Below are 17265 nucleotides of genomic sequence, written 5' to 3' on the forward strand. Positions count from 1 at the left end.
CCCCCACTAGTCTAAATATGGTGTTCTGACTAATATTGCATTTGTGGAATATCAGTTAAGCAGCACAATCCACCCGCTTTTATCTGTCTTAAAGGGTGGCCATTTTATCACTTGCTGTTGACTTGTCAAAATTTGTCTTTACAATAATATGTACTGTGCGGCCCCACAAGTTTGAACACTGTGTTCTGGTTGAAACTGTTTGTGAAGCAACAAAATCCACCATTTTTTTTTTTTTTTTATCCCTCTTTGGGCTGGCAATTTTGCAACTTGCTGTCAGCAGTTACAAAGAGCTCATCTTACAAGCATCCCATGGCTAAACACAGAAAACAGCTAAGTGTGAACCTAGATCGACATGATTTTCAGTAGGCAGCAAGTGGCAAAAAAAACCCTCTAAGAGAGATAAAAATGACTCGATATTGCTGCTCAATCAATATTTCACAGATGGATTTATTTTTCAGAATACTGTTTAGCCTAGTAGGACTGCATGGAACATGTTATTCTCAAGAACATTTTCTAGTTATAGTTATATAGTTGTACAGCAGTGCTTCTAAAATAGATTTTGCTTGCCCCCCCCCCAACGGAAAGAGAAAACATTTCTTGCCACCCCACTTGCCAAGCCGACCATAAATAAGGTTATTATCTAATTAAATTGTATAAGCATACTGAAATTTTATCCTTTTTAACACTGTCAAAACAAAACAAAAACAATATAAACCAACTTTCAACAACTGTTAACTACTTTTTTTTTTTTACAGCATTTAAAAAGATCAGCAGAAAAATACCTAAGTGCATTGAAGTGCCTGAAAAGAAAATGGCAATTCTTCTTTCATCACATCTACACTTCACATGGCAAAACAAATTCTTTTCCCTGGGGTTATCGCAATGGGGCCTGCTCCACTATCCAAAAGGGACAGGTGCACAGAAACATTTTGTTATATCTATTTTTGTCTTTTTTTACATTTCCACTAAAATTAGGTAATGGTAATGCAACCTGTTTCCCTGCATGCCTAGCTGCATTTGTAAATAGTTGAGGTCTTTTGACAGCTTTGGTTTTTGCTAATTACGATACATGTTTTAGGATTAATATTATTTATTGTTCGTTCTCCTGTTGTGTTTTTTTAAACTTACTTCTTGTAAACAATTATTTTCAAAACATTGATTTTATTTATAGTAAATGGATGGATACAGCCATTCTTGAGGATTTTAAGCATGTTAGATTTATTCATGCTGAATAGATGATGCAATTGTGATCAAATTCAAAATAAATATGTATTAGCAGATTTTAAACAATTCTTTGTTTCATTGACATGTAATAAGTCAATATAAAACAAAATTTATTGGACTTTTAAAGATCGCTTTTAAGTAAGCTAATTCAAATGTTTGGAATTTTTATATGCCAATGAATTCCAAAAATTACAAAAAGTTAATTAAAATGATTTTAAAATTAATTCAAAAGGATTCTGTAAATGTCGACACAATTACTAAAACACACTCTTCCCACAAGCATGCATTCCAAATAAATGTAATTTCCCTCACAATCCATGTTTCTTAACCTTACCAAGGAATTTTGCGTATAGTATGTGAGAATGATTGTTTTCTGTTTCAGGATGACTCTGCTGTGGTTTACACAAAAAGGTTCATAGATGGATGACTGGCTGGAGGTGTTTGGCGTTGAATAACTCAAATGGCTGATGGAATGAGCTAGACTTGACTATTTGAACTCAAAGTAAGATTATGAACCAGACAAGCCACTTGTCTAGAATGAGTGATGTTTGACCCCACAAATTCAATTTGTCTGTTTTCACAGACATACACTTTCAAGGGGGGAGGCCAACTCCACATTTAGATATTATGATACAGTTTCATTAATGTATTTAGGTACATGTATCTTTAGATCTTTAGGTATGCCTCTGTCTATCGTGGTACAGTATAGTTGACATTAAACCACTGTATGAGACATTTGGTGGGTGTGTCAATTTAAGATTAAAACTGTATGCGTGCATGTGTGTGTGTGTGAGGGAGAGAGAGAGATGAGCAGCAGGTAGCTGCCACTCTGTAGCTTTGCTCAGGGTCTAGCTGCCCTCCCCTTAACCCCCAGAGCCCCTGCATCCATCAGCAGCCTGGCAGGGGGCGTATGCCCTTCCCCCCGGCTACTGCTCTCCGGCTACCTTACAGTCTCTTTCCACACATGACCAGGTTCCACCAGCAGAGTTATGGAAATAAATTATTGAATCATTCATATTTGACAGACAAAACAGAAAACAAAGAATCATCCACCATCCAGTGAGGTTTCGATAGAACAAGTATAAACGAAGACATCATGTGCACAATTATGGGTGATTTCAATATTCATATGAACTCCCCACTAGAGCCACTTACTGTAGCTTTCCAATCAATAATCGATGCATTTGGTTTTACACAAATAATAAAAGCAGCAACACACCAGAATGGTAATATCTTAGACTTAGTGCTAACCCATGGCCTAACTGCCTCAAACGTCACAATTCTGCCGCGTTCTAACGTTATGTCTGATCATTACCTTATAACATTTGAAGTCCTAGCTCAGTGTGGTCTTGTTGTCCACAACCAAGGCTTTAAGAGCCGTGATATTAATTCTTTAACCACTGCTGCACTTTATGAATTACTACCTTCCGCAACAGCTGCCTTTCCGTCTTTCACTGGCTCAGTCGATAATCTCGCGAATGATTTTAATTCGGTTCTTTTAAAGTCCCTTAACTCTATTGCGCCGCTGAAACTTAAAACTCGTCCGAAGCGGCACACTCCGTGGTTTACGGAGGAAACGCGTATGTGTAAATTGTTAAGTAGACAACTTGAGCGTAAATGGCGAACAACTAAACTCGAGGTTTTCCGTCAGGCCTGGTGCGATAGCTTGCTGAAATACAAAGAGGCTCTTAGGTTAGCAAAAACCAATCACTTTTCCAAAATGATTAGTCTTAATAAAAACAACCCAAAGTATTTATTTGAGACTGTAGCGCAGCTAACACAGCAGCAGCAGATTAATCATAATTCCCTCCATTCAGCACACGATTTCATGCAATTCTTTACTCAGCGGATTCAGCTAATAAGGGAAGAAATAAAAAAGGCAGCGCCGCTCACCACCTCGACTATGAGTGTTGATGCTAGTTCGGACAATCAGGTTCATGAAAGTCTGGCTACCCTGTCCCAGTTTGATTTAGTATCCCTGGAGTGTCTTACACAACTAGTTAATGCAGCAAAGCCGACGTCCTGCATGCTCGACCCGCTTCCAGGCAAACTCGTCAAAGATTTATTCCCGGTCTTAGGGTCATCTGTCTTGAATATTATCAACATGTCACTCTCCTCTGGCATTGTACCTGAGACTTTTAAGATGGCTGTCATTCAACCATTACTTAAGAAACCTCACCTAGATCCTGAAGATCTCGCTAACTATAGGCCAGTGTCACACCTTCCGTTTATCGCCAAAATTCTTGAGAAAGTTGTAGCACGACAGCTTAGCGATTTTATGATAGACAACAATAGATTTGAACTCCTTCAGTCAGGTTTTAGGGCCAACCACTCAACTGAGACAGCCCTAGTAAAAGTGACGAATGATCTTCTATTAGCCTTGGATTTCAACGTCTCATCAGTACTATTACTCCTTGATCTTAGTGCCGCATTTGACACTATTGATCATCATATTCTTATAGAACGTCTTAGATCATGTGTTGGTATCTCGGGATCAGCACTTTCTTGGTTCAGATCTTACATCCTGGGAAGGACGCATAGTGTTTCTTATGGTGATGCGATCTCTGAGTCTTTCTCCATCTCATGTGGTGTCCCGCAGGGGTCAGTACTTGGTCCCTTACTGTTCAACATCTACATGATTCCTCTCGGCGATATTATACGCAAACATGCTATTAGTTTTCATTGCTATGCTGATGATACCCAACTCTATATGCCCCTAGAAATAACGGATCCGTGCAAGTGCAGTAAACTGGAGGCTTGCCTTGCCGAGATTAAACAATGGATGTCTTCCAATTTTCTGCTTCTCAACCCTAATAAAACTGAGATGTTAGTTATTGGCCCTGCTCATCATCAGCACTTGCTTAAGAATACCACGCTGAACCTAGAAAACTGTATTATTTCCCAAAGTAGTTCTGCAAAAAATCTCGGCGTGATATTTGACTCCACTCTCTCCTTTCGAACACATATTAATAACATGACAAGAACGGCGTTTTTTCACCTCCGCAATATAGCTAAAATTCGCCCTATTCTTTCTCTTAGCGATGCAGAAACATTAATTCATGCATTTGTTACGTCGCGCCTAGACTATTGCAACATTTTGTTTTCTGGACTTCCCATGTCCTACATTAAAAGCCTGCAGTGTGTACAGAATGCAGCAGCGAGACTATTGACAAGGACGAGAAAGTTTGATCATATTACTCCGATTCTAGCTGACCTGCATTGGCTTCCAATACACGTGAGATGTGATTTTAAGGTGCTGTTAATTACTTATAAAATTCTACACGGTTTAGCTCCTTCCTATCTCGTCGACTTAGTATCACCTTATGTTCCGCCCCGACAACTTCGATCGCAAAATGCCGGTTTGCTATCGACCCCACGGGCTAAAAAGAAGTCTGCGGGATCAAGGGCATTTTCCATTCGCGCGCCAGTACTATGGAATGCCCTACCTATGGAAGTTCGCGCAGCCACCTCAGTAGAAATCTTTAAATCCCGACTAAAAACACATTTATATTCAAAAGCATTTAGTTAATTTAGCCTGTCTGTAGCCTTCTTCCTTTTTCTTTTTTCCTGCACCCCTCTTCCGGCTGGGGGAGGGGGCTAGCTAGATGGTGAGGGTTGACTTGACCGCCTCCATTGGGTCCTGCGTTGGTCGACCATCATGGGTTAGGAGTTCGGCCGTCTGCAGTCCACCTGGCTGGAATGTGGGATGGTTCCTGCCCAATGGCCTTGCCTGCTGTCAAGACATCACTGCACTATATAGCACATTATGTTTTCTGTAATTTATGTTGTTTCTGTGTCTGGTACATGCAGCATCCACTTCAACCTGTGGGCCTGAAAGGGGGCTCCTCCCACCTGTGGTCCCTTCTGGAGGTTTCTGATTTTCCCCTAATTTGGGGTTTTTGAGTTTTTCCTTCCCCTTCTGGGAGCTTTGACAGGGGATGCTGTTGTGTACCCTATACTGAAAAGATGTCTCTGTACGACCTCTTTTCATTCTGTGAAGCCCTTTGAGACTTCGGTGATTTAGGGCTATATAAATAAAATTTGATTGATTGATTGATTGATTGATATCCTAAGCACTAAAATCAACAACGTTGGACTCTCTATATTTTTTGAAAAAGCTCAGAAACCAAACACTATCATAAATGGTGTAGTTTTTGGTTTATTATAGTACAGAATGAATTAATAATGGTGAATGTGAAACATTATTACTACACATCAACTATTGCTCATGAATATTGAAACATTGTATAGTGGAAAAGGACAAATCACACATACAGTACACAAATAAGAACTAACTGTAAAGCAGGGGTGTCAAAGTCATTTTTATTGTGGGCCACATTGTAGTTATAATTTCTGTCGGAGGGCCGTTATGACTGTGAAGTCAAATAAATTTGAAATATAAGCGTCACACATTTACCGTATTTTCTGGACTATAAGTCGCAACGGTATATAAGCCGCAGCAGCAAAAACATATTACATATTACATACAAAAGAAAACCATATTTTGCCATGGATAAACCGCACTGGACTATAAGCCGCAGGTCATAATATCAGATATTTATGCAAAAAGATGGTATATGAAAGTTTTCTTTTTATCTATCTATCTATCTATCTATCTATCTATCTATCTATCTATCTATCTATCTATCTATCTATCTATCTATCTATCTATCTATCTATCTATATTTTTTTTTTAAATCATCTACCAACTGCAACATCCTCTCTTTAACAGCATTCTGTCTCCCATTGTTTAATTGATAGATGAATTTAGTGAACATTGCACACACTGCACCTAAGTAATATATACAATCATAATATTATAAATACAATCATATATACTGTATATTGTATATCAAACAGAAACTTTTATACAAGATCTTTATGCCGTCCTCACTCCGATGCGTCGGGTTTTTCGCCAGCTAGACGACTGGATAATGACGTTTCAAACAACCAGATTGTCTTTCCTTTTGCTCTGCTTTATTTGAACAATGGCCATAGACCATTACCCTCTTTAGGTCGCCTTAAAACGAGAAAAATAAAATCGCTAATGATACATAGCACCTCTCGAGCTAACAAACAAGTTGCACAATGAAAAAAATACTCTTCTTTCCGATGTCTCTAACGATAAACAAAACAGATGAACAGTATCATCATTTTGACAACTTGTGTACTTACGGACAATTCTCGTCCAAGGCAAAACAAAATTAGATCAACAATCCTTGAACATTAACCTATCATCTTTGCATGCTGTCACATTCATGTCTACTGAGAAAACAATATTTCGAAGTAACCAGAAGAGGGTGCTCTAAGTCTATGTACAAATCTTAAACGACAAAGGTGGTACTGCATTTTGAAGGGCAGAATAACCTTATTCAATTTAGACATTTTTTAAAAATATTTTTAATAATATAATTTAAAAAGCATTGATTCACATCTTTGCAGTTCTATTTCATAGTTGTTTCATAAACTGACACCTTGAGCAGATACGCACATTTGCTTGACTGGTGGGGAAAAAAGGGATTCAAATACAAAATAAGTTTTTGTACTGTGTCATGTCTTTAAAGGTTTACAATAAAATACAAAGTAAATGATTTGAATTGAGTGCAAAGCAGGGATCTCCAAACTCGGTCCTCATGGGCCGCTGCCCTGCATATTGGATCCTGATCATTTGAATCAGGTGTGTCGGGGAAAGAAACCTAGAAAACATGCAGAGCAGTGGCCTTCGAGGACCAAGTTTGCAATGCAATAGTAGTGTAATGCCTTATATTTCAAATGCAGACATACTGCAATGTAAATAATTACTTTGAAATCACAGTAATAAGTAATAAATAAGGCATTACAGCTTTGAAGTAACCTACACAACACTGGTTCCCTGATGTTAAAAAATGACATTGATTGTCCCACATGCCTATATTAATTTTTTTTTCTGAAGCAATATTTTCAGACTCTTTTTCTTATATTGTTAATAAATAGACATATCTTTTCTTTTATATTTTAGACACTTCTACATGTTGTGTTTGGGATAATGCACAGTGTAAATAATGTGGCCTTGTTTGTCATATGAAGGTCAGGGTGCAGGGCTGAGGACCCAAATGCAGCAAAGCTAGGAGGCAGGGAGTTCTTGGAAAAGGTCATTTAATGAAACACATGGTAAACAAGGCAAGCAAAATGTCCAAAATACAAAGTCCAAAAGAATGAAGTAATAAACCAAAATATTAAAAACAAATACAAATAAAGACGAAATAAACTTACAACAAAAAATTTGGTAAGACACATCACTCGGTAGTGGTTACGAGGTCCCGGGGCTTCAAAACCTGCGTCGAGTAATGGAGTGGGTAGTTCGGCGAGGCATGTGCTGAGTCTTGATTCGTTTGGAGGAGGGGCCGAAAGACTTGACTTACGAAGCCTCGCTGCAGCACATGACTGATTTCAGGAACTAGTTTGTGATTTAGAATAGCTTCATGCACCACCACCGCATCAGTCACTTGCAACACCTGCACCATTCTCATGGATAGGCATTCTTTCCTGGAGAGAAGTGTCCGTCTGCTAGAACAGAGTAGTTTGCTAATCGTAGATCAGGCAGACACAGCTGATAGTGCTGGCCTTAGCCCTCCCGCTAGTCCAGTCAGCATTATCCCTATGCCGCTAGCGTCGGCTAGTGCTGGTTGTCGCCTTACCTGCTAGTTTTGCTAGCATTAGTTCTAAGCAGCCTGCTGGCTGTGGTGAGCCTGTTCAGAGGCATAATTGTTTTATCGCCCTTGTTAGGCACAGTCCATTTCAGTCTACTGGCTCCCGCACATAAGTTATAGAGGACTCCATCACCGATGACATTAAACTTAAAACGCCAGCCACTGTAATGTGTATTCCTGGGTCCAGAGCACCCGACATTGAAGCTAGTCTTAGAGAGCTGGCACGCAAGAGGCCTAGACACCAGTATAGTGCAAACAATACTAGTTACTCAGACATAATGATAAATGTTGGCTTCAACGATACGAGAATGAGGCAGTCTGAGATTACAAAGAAGAAAATAGCTAAGACTTGCAATCTGGCTAGAAAGATGAGTCGGCATCAAGTAATTGTCTCTGGCCCTCTGCCTGCGAAAGGCAATGATGAGAGATTTAGCAGATTATTCTCGCTTAATCGGTGGATGGCTAGTTTCTGTAGACAGCAAGGTTTCCAGTTTGTCGATAATTGGCCCTTTTTCTGGGGCCGGCCAACCTGCTAAAGAAGGACAGCCTTCACCCTAACTGGGAAGGCGCCATCACTCTTTCTCGAAACATAGATTACTGTTTGAGCCTTCCATGACTTCTCACATTAGAACAGTGGTCCCCAACCTTTTGATCGCCACAGACCGGACAACGCCTTAGATTTGTATTGCGGACGGGGGGGGGGGGGGGGGGGGGGGGGGGGGGCTGCTCTAAAAACCACATCATCCTTCTCACTGTGTGTGTAATATCAACAGCGGCCAGAGGTGCCGCCAAAAAAAAACAAAGATCAAACGCAAACACAAATGTATGAACTGAAATTATGCTACGTGCACACCGAACGCCAAAATTCGCGTCACTACACTCATTCGCGGGGCTTCCTGCCGCTGTTATACTTTTTTGTCGTGTGAGGAGAGGGGACACATAAACTCATATGAGCAGACATGTGTCTTAACCTGGTGGAACCCAGGAACAGAACCAGATGGAACCCATAATGGGTAAACACAGTTGTGGCCTACAGTACATGGGTCACATGAAGTTCACACAGCTAGAACCCAGTTAAGGCCCTTTCAGATGCTAGTTCAAGCCCTTATAAGCAAAACCACTTGAGGAAGACATTGGTCGGACATAACATTGCCCCTTAAGAACTCACCTAACAACAGTCAGAAACTCATATAAGCCCATATGGGCTGACATGTAGCATCCTTGTCGAACCTAGGAGCAAAACCAGATGGAGCTCATAATGGGGAAACTGAAATGTGGCCTTACCAGGATCACCTATACTTCACCCAGCTAAACCCCCGTTAAGACCCATTCAGAACCCTGTTCAAGCCCGGATGAGTGAAGTGGAACACATTTGGTTCCCACATAAAATAGTCACACCCACAGTCACACCCACCTTAGACCAGTAAAATAAAAAAATAAATAAAAAAAATCTGGTTAGGCAGACAGAACTGTTGTTATGAATACTGGTTTCCCACTTGAATGTTGCTTGTGTGCTTTCTTGACACATCTTTTGCTTTGTTGGCAACTCCAATTTATTTCAATGTCATATTTTTATTTTTAATCTTTTCTAGTTTTGGCTTCTCCATTCGGTCAGTCTCTGACTCCAATTAACGATTGCTCCAACATTAGCTTGTGTTGTTGTTTTTTTGTCATAGTGGTCGACCTTAGACTGAAGTCATAAAGAGTGTGGCAGCCAGATCGTGAGAGGCAGATTTTCACTGAACAAGCTGTTTCCCTTTCTGGTTAGAAATCCAGACATGACAAAATAAAATAAAATAAAAATCTTATTTCAGAAGAAATTGATTTTCAAATGAATGAAATTCAGTTTTATTTTTAAGTTAGGCTCATGTTTTATTTTTTCAGTGTACCTGGAAAATGCGTACTGCAGTTTTGATCATCTTAACCCTTGATTTTTGCCAGTGGCCTTTGATGGAGCCCCTATCCAACTCAAAATTACTAGCATCAAAATTATTGAATTGGGGTGTCTTGAAGTGAAAAATAATACAAAATTTAGAATGAAGCCCAGAAAAAAATTATCCAATTCATACAAAAATACAGATAGTGTTAACATGGGGCAGTGCATCTTGAAATGCGGCTTTGGTGCCATCTTTTTTATGTGCTCTCACTTACCTAAGTGCAGCCATCTGCCACCTCCCTCTGTTCTTTATGCCTCACACTGGTGTGATTTCCACTGTGCTGCCTGCCTGCTTTACTCAAAGATTGTGCAGCATCAACAACTCAACTGTAGCTACTGTTACATTGCCATGCATTCTTTGAATCTTGAGTGATCATAGTTTACAGTATTCATCAACTATTTATTATTGATCAAATATGAACAAACCATTCATCAAAAACACACACATCCACACACAGAGTCAATTTTTTTTAACCATTTTAAGCAGTATAAAGCTTATATTATGTCTGTAATTAATTTTCTGACTGAATCAATTTTCATGTACAATCAATATCTTTAAAAACACATTTTTCCACTCGTTGTCGACTGAAAATGATACACATTTGCTCATTGCTTGGGTAGCAATTATCACAACCCACCTGATGGTATTGAGACATTCATAAGTTGAGCAGGTACCTGACCCTTCAGCACATGGGATGTCATTTTCAATCAACAGCAAGTGGCAACTATTTTTTTATGCTATTGATCAACAAGTTAGGCCTAAAATTAACCATAGACAAACTAATAACTTTTTACTGCTGCACAAAAGTAACTGGACCCTCCTTTTATCAAAATGTAATTACAGTATCAATGTTTTACTCCACAGGTGTCAAACTCAAGCCAGATCGGGCCCACCACATCAGTGGTCCCCAACCCCCGGTCCGGTCCGTGGATCAACTGGTACCGGGCCGCGTGGGCTGCACCCGAAATAATGTTTTGGAGATAATTGTCGCGTGACTGGGCGCAAATGCACATTGGGCGACGCGATGGACACGAAAGAAGCGAGGCGAATGGCCGCGCGCGGTCACGAGAAGCGAAATTTCACCTTTTCTGCGTTTCCCATCGCGACAGCCAATCAACTTCGGGAACATTCAACGGCTCACGCAGGGGGCAGGAATGAATCATGGCGGCCGCTTTGCGGTCACCGGGAGCAATCCAACATGACCAGCTGAGCTTCCAATACAAAACAGAGCCAAGCAAGAGCACTCACCTGGCTTGTAGAAAGGCGGAAGCGAGAACATGGGACAACAGGTATGTGCAGCATTTGCTTCACTTAACAGCTGTTGAACTGTAGTTACTGTGCTCAGCTAATGATAGTGCAGCTTTGTAAGCACAATATTTAGCACAGTCCCGGCCACTTGATTGCGACATTGAAACTTTTATTTTTTGGCAGGCGAGTAGTGCCGCAAAGAATAAAGGTGCTGTCGGTGAAAATATTGGCTCTGTCACATCCCAGAAAAGTGAAACTTCTCAGCAATGCTTTTTTTTCAGGATCTACCGTAAAGTGCACAGCAAGCTTGCTCCGCTCCATTCCCCTCCCCTCCCCTCCCCTCTCCTCTCCTCGCGTGACAAAAAAGTGCAACAGCGACAAAAAGCCCCACGAATGAGTGTAGTGACGCAAATTTTGGCGTTCGTGGTGCACGTAGCATAATTCCAGTTCATACGTTTGTGTTTGCGTTTGTGTTTGATCTTTGTTTTTTTGGCGGCGCCTCTGGCCGCTGTTGATATGACACACACAACAAGCTCGGTGCACTCTCCTCCTCTCTCCTCGCGCAACAAAAAGTACAACAGTGATAAAAAAGCCCCGCGAATGAGTGTAGCGATTTGGCGAATGATTCGGCGTTCAGTGTGCACGTAGCATAACAGTTCATACGTTTGTGATGCGGTTTTTAGAGCAGCCAACCTTGGTCCGGTCCGCGGTGATCAAAAGGTTGGGGACCACTGCATCACATCATTTTATGTGGCCCACTAAATGCTGATTTACCTTCAAGTTTCTGGCTAAAATACCAACCTTGCAAGTTGTCTTCAACTTTTAAAATGTTCGGGGTGAAAAACCAACCATTTATTTTCTCTCCAGTCTCTCTTTGGAACAGTTTTTACCAGCCTCTTTTCCAAAGTTCTCTAAGTGTGTGACGAACACACTTAAAATCCATTTGATTCACAGTACTTCCGGCCCTCTCACAGAAACTAAAACAACAATGTGGCCGACGGCAAAAATGAGTTTGGTACCCCTGTTCTACTGACATAGGTGTCAAACTCCAGTCCTTGTAGCCGGTATCCTGTATGTTTTCCGGGTTTCTGTCCCAAACACACCTGATTCAAATGATTAGCTTATTAGCAAGCTCCACGGGAGCTTGAAAATTATCCTAATCATTTGAATCAGGTGTGTTTGAGAGAGAGGGTTTAAAAACATGCCGGACACTGACCCTCAAGTACTGGTGTTTGACACTTGTGTTCTACTCCATGTGTTGTTGAAACACATTATATAGCCACATTATATTTGCTATATCCAATCCCATTCTTCTGCTCTGTAACATATTGTTCCCATTAACTTTACAGCAGAAGAATAAAGTCACAATGTGGTTAAGTTTCTTTTTTTTTCTTTACTAAAGCAAACCCAGACAACATAGAATGTATTGATACTACAGACATACTGGATCCTGTATTTATTGTTGTGACTGGCGGTAACTTGTTTGTTCTTTGATGTTACAGTTGAAAATATTGGAACTGTAGATACATTTTATGGGAGAGGACTGAGTATCATGTTGGGGCTGTATTTGTCTGGCTTTTCTCTTGGCGCTTTCTGCTAAGCCTTCACTCCTCCAGCCAGGCAGGGAGGCCAGGTGTTTTGTCTCAGGGGAATGCAAGGTCCACTTTCAGGTATATCTGAATGAAATTAGAGTAGCGTTCATATTGAACACTGTGCCTACCGATGAGCTAACACTGTAAAGGGTAAAATGGACTAGGCTAAGAGCTGATCCCTGCGGCACTCCATAGGTGACTGTGGAGCTGGGATTTTGAGTCACCCCCTGGAGACACTCTCTGTTCTACCTATAATACTGGAACAACTTGAGGAGGGGGCCTGAGATTGTCACCACGGACTGGGGCCAATGCACAAGGCTGTTATGGTACACCATTTCGAGTGGAGAGCTCAAGAAGAACAAGAAGGTAGTGTGAACCAATGTTAGCGGTCACCAGTGGTTTGGTTCCTCGTGAGAGCTGGTACACTGTTGTGTGCTCTGTGGAAACTGGATTTAAATTGATGAATCAGATTGTATGAGTAAAGGTAAAGAACGCTGGCATGAAGTGGCAGGTTGGAGATGTGGTGATAGTTTGCCAGGTTTGTGTAACCTGATGAGAGAGTTACTTGAATCGGTTTTGAGAGAGTAGCAAGGGACGCTAGAACAATGTATTCTCCTACTGAGGAGGAAACTGGAATAAAAGGCCGAATAGATAAAATCAACCTTGGTGGTGAGGTCATAACCGGTAGTGCAGATCCAAGGTTTCAGTAAATACTCAACATTAGGAAACAACTGTATCATCCTTGCAGAGCAGTTGCTAATTTTGTCAGGGTAGAATTGATTTTTCAACGTGATTAGCACCTTAACATAGGCTCTTTGGTGGTCACAATACACTTGCTTATGGACTACTAAGTCAAAAGCAACAAATCCACATTCAAGGGCCAGATCAGCTCTCTCTATAATTTAGATAATAATTGGATTAATGGTGGTAGTGTAGAGTGTTTATCTCTACCAGTGGCGGTCCGTGCATGTCACACTTAGGCCTTCAGTGATTCGACCCCTCAAGAGGAAACGTCCGCATTACTGGGCTACACAGGCTATTTTTCAGAGCATTTAACCATCAATAAACCCACATCAGCAATTAAAACTTATAATAAGTAATAATAATTTCACACTTTTTGTCCACAAAGTTTTATGACGTCCACAAAGAACAGGCAAGCTTTCACAAGATTGATCGCTAAATTACAAATGACAATTTAATACAAGTGTCAAGTCTGGGGAGTGGTGGCCTAACATAACCTGGCATCATTATCATAACTATAATAAACTATAATAATTGTATTAATTATAATGAAAGTCAAATTTATTTTTAATTAATTTTTACTAAATATACTTACTATACATTTTTTATTTATAAAACTATTCTCCATATTCTGTTCTTTTCGTGTCATATCCATTTTGTTACGCTCCTTCTAGTGTTGTAGTTTTACGTTGGGGTTTTTAGCCAATTCAGCTACTTGTGTCACCAGGCTGTATGAAATCTGCATGCTCACGGAGGCACTAGGGCATTCGCGTCAACCGTTGCGGGCTTCTGTGCAAGCGCAGATGGATATGTGAACGGCCTGTATGACTTAATAGACAGTTGTAATAGCCAACCGAGTCATAAGATTGCCATCTAGAGGCCTCACATCGAACGTGACGTGAGTGGATGCTCACTGCAGGAAGGCGGTGCAATGCTCAACCAACAAGCTACGCGGTGTTGGCTTTGCCTGATTGCTTTAGAGGCGTAGCGTAGCTATTAGCTAACCTGTTCCGACTTGGCCGTACTTCTGACTGGGCTACCACGCTACCAAGCTCTGTACAACTAACACTGGCAAATGGTTCTGCTGGGAATGCCTTTTGTTAGCAAAGGATCGATTTGGTGTTTGGAGCTACACTGGATTTGCAAAATTAAATTGTTAAACAAGGCAGGAACAGGACACCAAAGCACGGTTGGACACACATGCTACGGTGCTTTTAAATACTTATGGGTACACCCGAGTGGATATACAGTATTGTACTTCTCAGTTTGAAGGTAAAGAGAGCTCCTCAATGCGCTATGCTGCTTTTAAAAAAAACTTTTGGGAACACCCCAGTGAATACACTGTATCTCATTGCGAAGAGAAAGAGAGCATGAAGAGGTCAAGAAAAATCATGAGATACTGAAAGACTGATCGATTGTGACCACTGTTTGTTTTTGTGAATGCAAGCCTTTTCTTTGTTTATGGTTTCGTGTTATTTTATTTCATTTGTATCCAATTAATAGTCAAGTAATAAACATGTTTTTATATTAAACTGCGATTTGTAATTTGGTCTTCAGACACTTTTGTGGATATTTATTTTAATTTATTAATTTTTTTATGTTTTGATAGCATCAAGTGTAATGACAAGTTTTAATGGCTGATGTGGGTTTATTGACATTAAAAAGCTCCCGAAAATAGCCTGTGTAGCCCAGTAATGCATACGTGTGCGCATTCGGGGTATTTATTCGAGAGTCGAGAGACATCACAGAAGGTGGACGTGTGAAAGTCATGGACCGCCACTGCGTCTGGGCATGGTGAGTTGGGAGGAGGAAGGAAGTGGACCCAAAAAATGCAGGAATACAGTGATCCCTCGTTTATAGCGAAGTGAAGTTAAGCCTTTTATAACAATACACTTGAAATTTTAACTTATAACAAAAGAAATCTAGGTTAAAGTCAGATTTCCAAAGATGTGCATTTCTCTGTTGCTGTCTGTGTGCCTACATTAGTGTGTGCGTTTGCTCTCGGCACGCCTACGAGTCACGTCAAGCTTCAGAGCACAATGCGCTGTAAAAAATATCCACACTGTAAAAAATCCATGACGTAGCGAAGCCGTGAAAGATGAACCGTGATAGAGCGACGGCTCACTGTACTAAGAAATATGTGGCTCCATAAAGGAAATTTTATCAAGGAAATGAGGAAGGTCTGAATCGGGAGCAAAACTGGACATAGTTTCACCAAAGACGTGGACCAAATCAAACTAACAATAACGCAGACAATAAAGGGAATAAAGTGGAGCAGAAACATGAACAAAACCCCCTTAACCCAAAACAACCAAACCCAACTAAGCATGAAAATTGAATATGAATGACATAAAAGGACAAAAACCTTTGAACTCACCCAAAACGGCTGTTGCCTTGCTTGTAGAGTTTGTCTTCACGTTTCATTTCCAATGATAAATCCTTTTGTATTGACATGGACGCCAATGCTGAAAGTCGTGTGAGTCCAATTTCCATTTTGCTCTTCTTCAGCTATTGCGGGTTTAAAAATTAAATAAATAAATAAATAAGCGTCCGCGGGTCTGACTTCTATGTATGCTATGCGCACGAGCCAACGTTAGCTGATTGGGCCACCTTTTTTTCTTTTTTTTCTTATTTTTTTTCTGAAATAACTTTATTTAACTGCTTCCAACATTAAACTTGGTGGATCAATATAGCACCGCCTTCCTGCAGTGAGTGTCCACGTGAGGCCTCTAGATGGTGATCTTATGACTCGATTGGCTATTGCAGCTGTCTTACAAAAAATGATGGGCCCGTACACAACATGTTATTGCACACTGCACAGAAGACTTCAACTGTTCAAGCGAATGTGCAACACCTTCGGGCTCAGGCAGACATGAAGTCTGCCTGGCGACACATGTTAGCTGAATTCTAATTGGCTAAAAACTCTACACTAAAACTGCAGCACTTGTTGGAATTAAAAAGAATTATATATATATATATATATATATATATATATATATATATATATATATATATATATATATATATATATATATATATATATAAAGTAAAAGTAAATGTAAAATTAAATTGACTTTTATTATAGTTACTTTAATTATTATAGTTTATAGTTATGATAATGTCAGGGTATATAAGGCTAGCAGAGAAGGCTTTGCTGGCCCTGACGGTTCACCACTGATCTCAACTATTGTAAACATGGTGAGACTGTTTTAAAGTTGTATATTTTTTATTTTTTTTATTTTATGTTTTTTTTTACAAAAGCATATTTTTTAAATAAAGGGAGATTAGTCACAACACAATTTAGACAGATGCATGAGGTGTATGATTTAAATCAAATGAGATTTTTCCGTCTGTGGTTTCTTTTAATATGACTTTGTTACCTCAAATTTATTGACATAATTTCCATTCTAAATGCTTCCACAAGGTCAAGATACAAAAAGGAAATCCCATGTTATATTTTGTGAGATGTACAACATTTACAACCAGAAAATGTTGGACTTAGATTTACCCTCCTACTAGTCAAATTAGAAGTACAAAGATCAAATTCCTTCTTTAAAAAAAAAAAAAATCTACCACAATTTCACCATGTCAACATTATGACAGATCAACTCTTAGGCTGTTGATGAGGAAGAAGTAACATATTTGTTAATGAATTAATTGCTCGTAATGATTTTCCAATGTGTGGGTATCATCAAATTACGGCATGGGGGTTGATGACCACCACAGTGTCCTTGTCACGCACACACTCATCTAATTACACATCCAGACCTACACACTGGTCTCGGAAGCTGTCCTTTGACGCATTCATGTAGCCAGGAATGATGTCAGAGGGTC

This window comes from Hippichthys cyanospilos, chromosome 8 (genome assembly GCF_059441005.1).
Source record: "Hippichthys cyanospilos isolate Australia breed blue-spotted pipefish chromosome 8, RoL_Hcya_1.0, whole genome shotgun sequence".
NCBI lineage: Eukaryota > Metazoa > Chordata > Actinopteri > Syngnathiformes > Syngnathidae > Hippichthys > Hippichthys cyanospilos.